Raw genomic sequence first — 11,819 nt, forward strand, 5'->3', positions numbered from 1 at the left:
TTCTCAGCATGCAGCAAATCTCACACTTTCCACCATTCTTTTTACAATCCTAGTGTTCTGCAGCCATTACGTGGGGCAGCTTGTGCTGTCTGTGTGTAAAAGATTGCACATCTGTATATTTATTAAGCTGTGTATAATGGACCAGGTCCCTACATTTCTGCGGTCCTCTGTGATTAGCCTTTATGAACACCCGTGTTCTGCTCTTAGTGCCTTTTGGAGTATTGCTACTGCCTGCCTCTGGGCATGCTGGGAGGAGCTGAATTCACCCTCCCTCTGATTGCTCTCTTGAGGAAGGAAAAGATTTGGCAACCTGTTTGGAAAACTGTACCTAAGTCATAGATCCAACATGTACAGAGCTTGAACTCTCCATACTGCGTATACTACTGCTTGTTTTTTCCTCTCAGTGGTAATCCATAGCGATTTTTCACCTGTTGTGTCTGCTGCTGCTGTTACTGTTAGTGCTATGTTTCAATATTTCAAATTACCAGTCACTGACAGTTCCTCCTTTCTGGGAGAGGCTAATCACTAACACAGACTCACTCTGTATATACAGAAGCCCTAATCTGGCTCAATGCAACTGTAAGTGATTGATTTGATTTGATTTGTTTTATCTTGTCATCAGCTGTATTAAATGAAGACTGGAGTCTCTTCTTAGTAATAAGCAGTCCCAGGTTTAACTCTCTGAACATACAGTACATGAATACTGGGTTCATGTCTGATCACCTAAGGCCCAATGCACAAAGCTTACCATGCTGGCAACATTTGCTTTATACTGGTTGTAGCCAGTCTAAAGCAAAAGTTATTTAGCAAGTAATGCACAAAGGGGTTTTCTGTGGCTCTAACGTGTGCTGTTAGCAGCTACTGAAAACCCTATGGAAATGCATTTCAAAGAGCTCATTAGTATTAAAATGAGCATTCCAGGGGGGTCACGTGATGCTGCCTAGCTGAGCAGACATCTGTCTGCCAGTGCCACTCTACCCACGCTGAAAACTATGTAAATAGTTGAAACTTCTTACTTCAGGCTACCTCGAACCATCTTTGTGGGTGTTGAAACACTCAGGGGTTAATTTAGTGTGAGTTCTGGCTCTGTCAGTGCAGCACTGCATAGGACGCTAGCAAAGACCTCACATGTGGGGAAAGACAATGCACTACACACAAGCCCTAAGATGGTGACTGAGCAGGTAACCACCCCAATTGTGACCCTGCAAGAGGAAGCTGTTAGAGAGCTTACTAAGCAGATTATGGCAGTCTTGGATGATAGGCTGTCCAACCATCAAGCATCGGTGTTTGACATATGTGAAAATTTAGAGCAGCAAGGCTTTAGTCAGCAGGCTGAAGATTGCATTTCACACCAAAAGGAATGTGTGGATGGGCTAGTGGTACATTTCACTGACATGGAGTCCCAATGTAAGACTCTACTGCAGCGCGTGAAAGACCAAGAAAATCAGGGAAAGAGAAACAATGTCCACATCACTGGCCTCTCTGAAGCTGTAAATGACAGAGAGAGTTATGGGACTTTCTGTATGGCAAATTGGGCATTTTACCCCCAGATCTTTCCATGAATGTGGAACACACATCAAATCGGGGGGTGCTTAAAGAAAGGGATTCGAGGCCCAGGCCAGTGATGGCACAGGCACTGAATTATGTGGACAAAGAGAAGATAATGCAACTCTTCCAGGCTCAGCGCCAGGTGAACAACAAAGGAGCCAGGATTCTTTTATTTCAGGATTACTCAGCCAGGGTCTCTGATCTGCGCTTGCAAATGTGCCAAAAATGTAAGCAACTTTTTTCTAAGGGCATCCAGTTTGCAATTCTCTACCCAGCAAAGGTGCAGGTGATTCATGTCAACAAAACTTTATTTTTCACAGGCTTCTCTGATCTGAAAAAGTTTGTGGAAGGGTTGCTGTAATTGGTTGCCACACTGCCTCGTACACTGGTGATACTGCTGTGCTGGATGGTTGAAACTTGCTACTAAACTCTACAGGGAGTTTATTGTTCAGTACTGTTTACCCTATGGCTTGCTTCCACTTTTACCTGACCACACAGATGATTTGTGCTCACTCTCCTTGTTGGACTCGCTGTGAAGCCTTGTTGGAGTGGCTCCGGACTGGCTTTGCCCAGCACTGGGGAGATGCGGTGGCTGCTGGAGCTGTTGAATGGACCTGCCAGATTCTCAGCTGAATCTGTACTAATGCGAGGTGGCTCAGGATTGACTGTCTTGTTACTCCTCATGGCCTCCATGGGGTGGTTGAGCAGGCCCCTGGACCATGGTTGGTTTTGATTAGCTGCTCTATTACCAGAGAGATTCTACTCAGACTGGGGAGACATTCTCTGTGCTGTTCTGTATAAGCAGAGGGTGGGGGGTTGGGGATGGGTTACTGATTAGTTTGAATATTGGCTGTATATTGAGACATTGGTTTGATATGTATGCGTAGATGGGGGGGGGGTGTTGCTATGTGTGTTAGGGCATGTGTGGGATTTGGTTCAGAGGGTGGGGAGGGATGGGTGGTTTTGTATGGCTGACATTGAGGGGTGGAGTTGGATTTGGTGCTCTTCTCTCTTCAATTTATGTGTCAGGTTTGTGACTCTCTTTGTACCTTCTCTCCAAGACAGGTCATTGTTTTGGCAGGTGAGGGTTTAGCTGGGGAGCCTCAGGACCGCTCACCTGAGATTAGTCTTTCTTTTATGTTCTCCCTACCATGCACCTATAGCAATGGCTGAATTGACATAATGTCTATCAACGTGGATGGGGTGCACTCTCCAGTTAAAAGGACTAGGATCCAACAGGTGCTAAAAAGAAAGTGTGCTGATATAGCCCTCCTACAGGACACACATCTGACCAAAGAGGAGCACTCAAAACTAAACAGGACTGGGTGGGTGACAACTTTTTTGCAGCCTATATTGGTCATCAGAGGGGGATATCCATATCCTTCACCGGTTATATCTGGACCCAGAGGGTCGGTATGTGGTGGTTGTAGGTACCTTACAGGGAATTAGAGTGGCCTTATGCAGTGTTTATGCCCCAAATACTTTCCTTGCTTTTGGCCAAGCTGGCGACCTTCGCTAATCATTGGAGGAGACTTTAATATTACCAGTGACCCCAATATTGACTGTAAACCTCCTAAGAAACCTACTGCAGCTCTCAACAGATAAACCTTTTTACTGATGATATGTTGTTAATTATCAACACTGTTAACTGTAAAGTCTCAATATCTTGAAGTATAACCTTGGCACACCAGAACACACCTGAAGTCTCTATTTTTCCTGAAGTTTCCTTTATTGAATAAATACAGATAATTTACTCACAGTCAGATGTTCAGAAGTGTCACCCCAGGGCACAGAGACTCCGTAATTCTGAGAGCTGTATCAGTGGTTGGAGGTAGAAATCTGAGAAGAGGCAGCTTTATTGCAGAGGTGAGAGAATAGTCAAACAGGTAGAAGTAGCTCAGAGCTGGGTGACTGGAGAGTGCAATATCTCATTAGGATTATCAACAAGGCCTCTACTACTCTTAAAGTTATTATGCACATCATACAGGACTTTGGATCTTTTGCAGGGTTACGTATCAACTTTGGGAAATCTGAGGCCCTGCCCATCGTACGTCCTTGCACGAGCACAACTCTTGACAATTTTCTCTTGTCCTGGGCGAAAACAAGAATCAAGTACCTGGGGGTATACCTGAGTGCAGATTAGGATTGGGTGTACCGGAAAAAATGTGTGAAAAAGCTTTGTACTGTGAGAAAAGACCTTCTGATTAACTTTTTGGGGAGAGTAGCTTTAAGTAAGATAGTCGTTTTGCCTAAATTACTATACCCGCTGCAAATGTTACCTCTGTGGGTACAGCGGAGGAAGGAGGGGCTGTACAGAAGCATTATTTAGCTGTTTCATTTGGCATTCTCAGAGGCCCTGGCTTGTTTTCTCCAAATTAACACATAGCAGGTCACAGAAAGGCGTGAGATTACCAGACCTCCGGCTGTATAACATAGTCACACTTTTATGGTGGATTCATGAACTGCACTCTAGTGCCAGTATCTTCACCCCTCCAGATTTTTGGCAGAGTTGGTGTGAACCATTTGATGTTTTTTTTCTGTCCTAGATCCAGTGTTTTGCCACCAGGTTGGAACACTAGACAAGAATAAATTCCTACTCTTTCTGAGCCTCCAAAGCACCAGACAAAGCTCACATCTCCCCCCCCCCCCCCCCCCACACACACACACAACTTGCAACTTAGCCCCTCATTGCTGTACTTAGAGCAGCATTCAAACTGGATGAACCCACCACAGTCTCTGCACTGGAAAGGGAGGACTAGAGAGCCAGAGAGGGCTAAACTCAGAAAAATATCCCTTTAGCTATCCTTCTGCTTTGAGACAGATAATTGGCAAATTTGTATAAGCCTGAAAAAATCCAGAGAGTTGAGCATCCTAGCCTCCTGACTTCTAAGCCCATCTGCCAGGGACCCCCTAGTTTGCCTACGCTTCAATCTGGCTCTGTTACTCTTCTCAGGGGCATTTTTTTTTGGTGTGCCACAGATTAGTGAGTTGGTGGCAGCATCCAAATAGGAGTTAAACCCCAATTGGTTACTGGACAGCAGCATGGGAGACAGGGAATTCGTTGCCGGAGAACGTGGTGAAGGCGGTTAGCTTAGCAGAGTTTAAAAAGGGGTTAGACGGTTTCTTAAAGAACAAGTCCATAAACCACTACTAAATGGACTTGGGAAAAATCCACAATTCCAGGAATAACATGTATAGAATGTGTGTACGTTTGGGAAGCTCACCAGGTGCCCTTGGACTGGATTGGCCGCTGTCGTGGACAGGATGCTGGGCTCGATGGACCCTTGGTCTTTTCCCAGTGTGGCATTACTTATGTACTTATGACAAGCTTTGGGTTAGGATACACAGGTCCAAGACAGACCAGTAAAGAAGGATTCAGGTGATACTAAAAGCTGCTCCTCTGGTCATATATCCGGTAAACAATGTGCTAGCATACATGACAGTCTATCTCAGGGGAAGGGGGGGGGGCATATGCTAGTACACAAAGATGGATCCCCTTTGATCAGATTCTACTTTAGAGCGGTCAGGGTGCAGCTGGGCTGGGTGCTGGCACTTTTGGCAGACATTCTTTCCATATAGGAGTGGCATCAGAGGTGGCCAAAGACCAGTTGACACTTCACTATCCAGGCAGATGGAAATCAGCATATGGATCATTTTGGGAGGGTGAGCAGAGTCCCCTCCCATACATAAATAATGCTACTGCCTGTGTTTCCCCACATGTGCGGTACTGGAAAAGATGGTATGGATCACTTCTGTTTTGTAAGTGGGTTTGAGAGCAGAAGTTACAACCACACCTGAGGGTGGTGCTGAGAGGACTAAGGACTGAGTAGCAGGGAATGAGTGATATGCACTGGCATCAGCTATTCACAACACTGATGGAGAGGCGTGCACAACCCAACACAGTCATTATTTGTCTTGAAGGGAATGACTTCACTAAGGTACTGACAATTTGCATTAATAATTTTTTTTTTGTTACATTTGTACCCCGTACTTTCCCACTCATGGCAGGCTCAATGCAGCTTACATGTTGTATACAGGTACTTATTTGTACCTGGGGCAATGGAGGGTTAAGTGACTTGCCCAGAGTCACAAGGAGCTGCCTGTGCCTGAAGTGGGAATCGAACTCAGTTCCTCAGGACCAAAGTCCACCACCCTAACCACTAGGCCACTCCTCGGCTTTAAATGGGAATTGATGCTCTTTTGTGCAGTTTACCCTTCTATAAGATTTGTGTGGTCTCACATTATATCTTGGCCAGTGTGGGGATCCAATAGGTGCTTGGAGTGTGCCTGTCAGAATGTGAATAAACAAATTAGTGATTTGGCACCTGCTAATAACCAACACAAAGGGGCTTTACCATGCAAACAGTCCAATCCAACAAAGAAAGGCAGTATAGATCCACAGATAGGATCTCAGATGAAGGTCAAACAACAATACGTTTAAGTACTGTTGTTCGCCCTTCATCTGACATCCGTTCTGCTCTTTGTGTTACCATGCAAACAGGCCACACTTGTTAGAGACTGGTAACCGCTTCAGTATAACCCTTCAGAATGTAATCAAAGTTTTTGGGACAGTTGTAAATAAGGTTGCAGCTTCATTGTGTGTGTGTGTGTGTGGGTGGGGGGGGGGGGCAGCTAGGGGGTGGGTTCCTGCACCAATGAATGGAATCCCTGTGGGTTGTATAATGGAAGGCATGGTACAACCAAGGATGAAGTCTACACTGCTTGAGGGACACAGGTGGAGGCACAACAGGAGGAAGTGCAGACTAATACAGACAACTGTGCCAACCATAGTATTTCTCTGCCCCCCCCCCCCCCCCCACCCATACTGCGTTTGCTAAAAAGTCCAAAAGGTAAGTGGGGCATATAGCCATTGTCAAAACAGAAAAATGTGTCTCTTTTTTTTTTTTTTTTTTTCCCAAAAATGGCTATTTGCTAGATGGTTTTGTGCTCTGTGCAATTATCTTTTTGGTCCATTTTCGATTTAAAAAAAAAACACCAAGTGAAAAATGCACAAAATCAAGCCATTAGGATGTAGGAGGAGCCAGCATTCTTAGTAGACTGGACACACAGACATCCCAGGAGAGCAATGGGGCACCCTAGGGGGCACTGCAGTGGACTTCAAATAAATGCTCCCAGGACAGGGACAAGTGCTTATGGGACACATGTGACTGTACCTGCCACAGTACAGGCTCCTTGCTGGCTGTGTCTGTTTGCCTAGTGGTTAGAGCACCCATCTTGACATCTAGAGGTGGCTGGTTCAAATCCCACTGCTGCTCCTTGTGGTCTTGGCCAAGTCACTAGTACTGAAAAAGGTGTGAGCAAAATCTAAATAAATAAATATTAATTAAAACTGCAATCTTATATGCCAGATCAGGTGTGATGTGATTATGAAAGGGTACAGGAGGGAGCATAAGTGGGTTACAGAGGAGGTGGCACTACTGCAGCAAAATCACCCCCCTTTTCTTTCCCTCTTCACCTTTACTTAATGTAAAGAGACCCCTGTCCACAACAAGGCTTGCACTCACTGCCTGCCTCTCTTGCATCCACTTCTCTGCAGTCTGTTTCTACTCACTGTGCTACTGTCTCTAGCATTGGAGTAGTAAATTAAAAATATATAAGGTGATACCTTTTATTGAATTAATTTAACACACTTTTTTTGACTAGCTTTCAGAGATGAAAACCTCTTTACTCAGGTCAGGAGAGCATGATAAAAAAATGACAATATCAGAAATATATAAAAGAATGATTAAAGCATTTCAATGAAGGGGAAAAGTAGGAGGGCAGGGGCAGAGGAGGAAGAGGGGGATGGGTGATAAGTGATAATGCAGTAAAATTTTGATTTATGTTTAAATCCTTTTTTTTATTAAATCAGAAAACAAAACAAGCAACTAAGGTACAAATATTTTCAACATGGTAAACTGTAAAGCCTAAATAAAAGGACTAACCCCCCCCCCCCCCTCCGAGCAACCCAACAGCCCACCCCCACCTCCCCCCTCACAAAAAAAACACTGCATAAGTGACTTTGTCCAGATGTCCCACCAGAAGCTACTAACTAAGGTTAAGTAATCTACTATGAGCTCTGTGGGTTAAGGTATTCCAAAAATGTTCCCAGATTCTCTGAAAGGGACGACCAGCAGGTGAATTGATATCATGAATGTTCAATCTCTGCATTTGTAGAAGATGAATCATGTGTTGGCGCCAGAAAGATAAGGATGAAGGGTCTGAAGATAATCAAATATTAAGAACTGGCCGTTTTGCCATTAGAACAGTACGGGCAAGAAATCCCAGAAGACCTGGTGAAAGAGGACGACCCAAAACATACACTCCAAACAAGATTTCCAGGACACAGTGGAGAGGACGCTTTCACTGTGATAAAATCCATAAGTTATTTCCAAAAAAGGAGAATGCCGATTCAGTACCGGAACATATGTCCCAAAGTTGCTCCAGGTTGAGAACATTTGGGTCAGGCATCCAATTAACTTATATCAACTCGATAAGCACAGTGAGGCGAGATGTAGGTGTGCAAGAGAAATTTGTAAGGTAGGTTGTTCCCACAATTGCACGTTGGAGGTGACTCTAACAAGCACTCACGTAGAACGACCTCATCCAAAGCAATCACCAAGTCTGTATTCCACAAAACAGTAAGAGACACATAGTAAATGCCAGTAGTTTCCAGTAGAAACTTGTGGTGGTAAGACAATGCGACCAGTAATTGAGAGCCCAAGGAATACGCCAGAATTTTAATTTATAATGTGATAGGAAACCTAGATCTTGAGGCTCTTTTTTGTTAGTTTCAAAGCATCTGACCTTTTTAAAATTCAGAGTCTTGCATTCCTAGATTGTTTTAAAGGTTCCTTTTAGTATCCTGATTAGAAGGTCAGGGATACAGCACTCTGGTCTGGAGAAGTGCTCCAGAGGTGTCACCTTGATTTGCATTGTGGCATCTGGTGTGATGTCTGTGCGAACTGAGTCTTGTCTTTTAACATTTGACCCATCTCTCCGTCAGAAGTACCTTCTTCTGATTTTCTGCATTGAATAATAAGTACTACATTTGAGGTATAGCATGAGTAAGACCCCTTTATGTTTAATGTTTTTAAGCTTCTGTTGAAAACTTGTTTTTCACTAATTTTCAGACTAGGAGCCCTGTTTACTAAGGCGCGTTAGCATTTTATGTTTAAATGGTTTTTATTGGCATTTCCGCATGTTATATCATTACAAACCTTCATGTAACATACTTCACAAACAAACCATGCTACAACAATCCAAATACCTGACTGGCCTTCGGCCAGTATTTTTAAACATTTTCTCCCCCCCCCCCCCCATGACTCCCTCCCCTCCCCTTCCCCCCCCCCCCCCCCCCCACTTTGTGCTGTGTCAACACTGTTTATTGACAGACAAACATGCTGGATTTCCTCAGCCAACTCAATATACAGCAACTTATTATCCAGTCCTACTTGTGTGATCAAAGTAACAAATGCTATCATCAAATTAGGTATAGATTTACTCTCCCCTCCCCTCCTGTATCTGGACCCCCTCCAGTTGATATGGTCATTCTAGTTATGCGCCTGTTTGTTTTGTGAGGGCTACCAGTACAGCTAGGCCCAGTTACTACATTTGCAAATACCCTTCTACTTCCGTGCAGTAACTAATACATTGAGTCTTCTAATCCTACATTGACCTCTGACCTCTGGACTCTGCTGTGAGCGGCTTAGTGACGAATTCATAATATTTATTTTCAAGGGCACATTCTGTTTCAATTCTCCAAGGCCTAATTACATTGAGAGAGCAAACCACACCAACTTACAGCCGGATAGGCGCGTTAGCATTTTTAATGCACCTACAATTAGCGCTTGCGTTAACTATGTAGGCGCCTATAGGGATATTGTAGGTGCATACACAGTTAATGTGCGTACATGGTTAACATGCGTTAAAGATGCTAACGTGCTTATAACGCTGCTTAGTAAACAGGGCCCTAGGTGATTATGGAAAGGCCAGTATTGGAGCAGAAAAGTCATCCTCCTGGAGTATTGGCTGTAGTTCTTTTCTCTGTTTTTTTTTTTTCAGGCTTTTCCAGTCCTGGATTGTATGTCATTACAAGGGGAACGCTCTCTGAGCTTTTCTTTGTACTGCAGTAGATTTTTCCTGGCTGCAAAAACAGACTGACCGGGAAATTTAATCTCACATCGTTAATATTACTTTTTGCGATAGTCAGTTGTGCTCATAAAATCTTTAGCGACTGAACCTCTGGCACAGCTCCTCAATGCAGTGAGCGTACGTGATATAAATATAAGCTGAGAAGTGAGCGTAGAAGGAATTGCAAATAACAAGGTGAGACTACACTGGAGCATTCAAGAATAGCTGACATGTGCCAAAAGCTTCACCATCTGCGTCTGTCAATAAAAGCCTAACAAAAGAGACTGATGAATAATACATTAATAGTTAAAATAATAAAACAAGTTAAAAAGTGTAACACAGCGACACATTTTTCCCCTTTCCTCAAGTCACAGATTAAGACAGTTGTCTTTGCTAATTTTTAAGATGGAACCATTATGGATCAAACTGAGCTGAAGGAGAGCCACCAAATACCTTTCTATGCAGAGCTGCTGACCAGCATTTGTCTATGACAGCCACCTTTCAAGCTTATCATTCTGGGGGCTCTCAAGGAGTTGGAATTTCCAAATGCATTCTCTTCTTCTATTAAGAAATGCAAACAGCTCCCCCTTCCCCCCATCCACTTCTTCCTTTCTATCACAAGCTTGAGTAGAGAGGCAGAGTAGCAAAACAAAAACAAAACAACATGGGGGCCACTCCAGAGGTCTGACATCTCTGTGTGGGTTACTCAGTGGAAACAACCATGATAAAAGTGTGTCTCAGTAGGTTGTCCCCATCCCTGCTCCGTCCTCGTAAGTTCTGTCTCTGTCCCCGCAGGTTCTGTCCCCATCCCCATGCTCTCTGTCCTCATCTGCAGAAGCCTCAAACAATTATGATTTTATATTTAAATCTTTTTATTAAATACAAATCTACCTATGCATCAAGCTTTTCATACTTAAGTACACAATTGTGGAACGCACTACCAAACACCGTGAAAACAACTTATGACCACTTAAATTTCCGGAAATCAGTAAAACCCAACCTGTTCAAAAAGGCCTACCCTACCGACCAAACCTAATTGGCCGGACTCTGCAACACAATGAACCGAAAGCATGAAATGGACATACCATAACTCTTCCGCTCAAAGATGCCATAACTGTGTTTGTTCCACTCCAATCTATACTATCCAACATTACCTTGTATTTGTTTTTCTCACCGGATTTGTCTTTCTTACCGGACACTACTTTGTATTTGTTTTCTTACCGAAATCGGCAATCGCCTTTCCGATAATTTGTAAGCCACATTGAGCCTGCAAATAGGTGGGAAAATGTGGGATACAAATGTAATAAATAAATAAATATAAATAAAGTAGAAAAAGGAACAATATGCTGTGCAACTGTTGTGTATAAATTACAAATAGAAAACAATAATAACAACAAGCAGCTATAATAACCTTCCTACCACCACCACCCTCTACCCTTCCAACCCCAACAATAGCTGATTTCTACTTCTCCAAGGAATCCTAATTCACCCTGTTAAAATGTCCAGGGGTACAAAATACAACCAATTCTGTATGCCCTAGAAGAGAGAAATATGCCCTATGGATGAATAAGAAGTCATCAACAATCGCAGTCTAGCTCTCCTGTCTTCCACAGTCCTTTCTGCAATAGAAGATGTCTTCTTAGAAGATGTGCTGGTAGCAGGATGTACGGATCCCCCATGCAAATTTTGCTAGTTGTGACCAGCATGTTTGCTTGTTTTTCCAAAAAATGTCTGCATCACTCAAACATAAATAACAGTCCAGTTCATTAACAGGCTTCAAAGTAGAAAATGACACGGGGACAAAGTTTGTCCTCGTCCCCGTGGGCTCTGTCCCCATCCCCATGGGATCTGTCCCTGTCCCATTCCCGCAAGCTCTGTCCCCGTCCCCATTCCCACAGTTACTGTGGGTCTCCATGTCATTCTCTATCAGTAGTATAGCAGGGGATGTGTGAGGGAGTGTCTGGGTGGGGGGGGGGGGGGGGGGGTAGGCATAGAGTAGGTGTAAGTGAAGTATGTATATATCTGTGAATCAGTGGTATGATGTACATGTCCATTTCCATGGAGAGAGTTTAGCTATTTATCTCTGGAGAAGTGAAAGTGGGATGTCTAAGAGAGTGTATAGTGTGTGTGTGTGTGTG

This window comes from Microcaecilia unicolor, chromosome 2, assembly GCF_901765095.1.
Source record: "Microcaecilia unicolor chromosome 2, aMicUni1.1, whole genome shotgun sequence".
Lineage (NCBI taxonomy): Eukaryota > Metazoa > Chordata > Amphibia > Gymnophiona > Siphonopidae > Microcaecilia > Microcaecilia unicolor.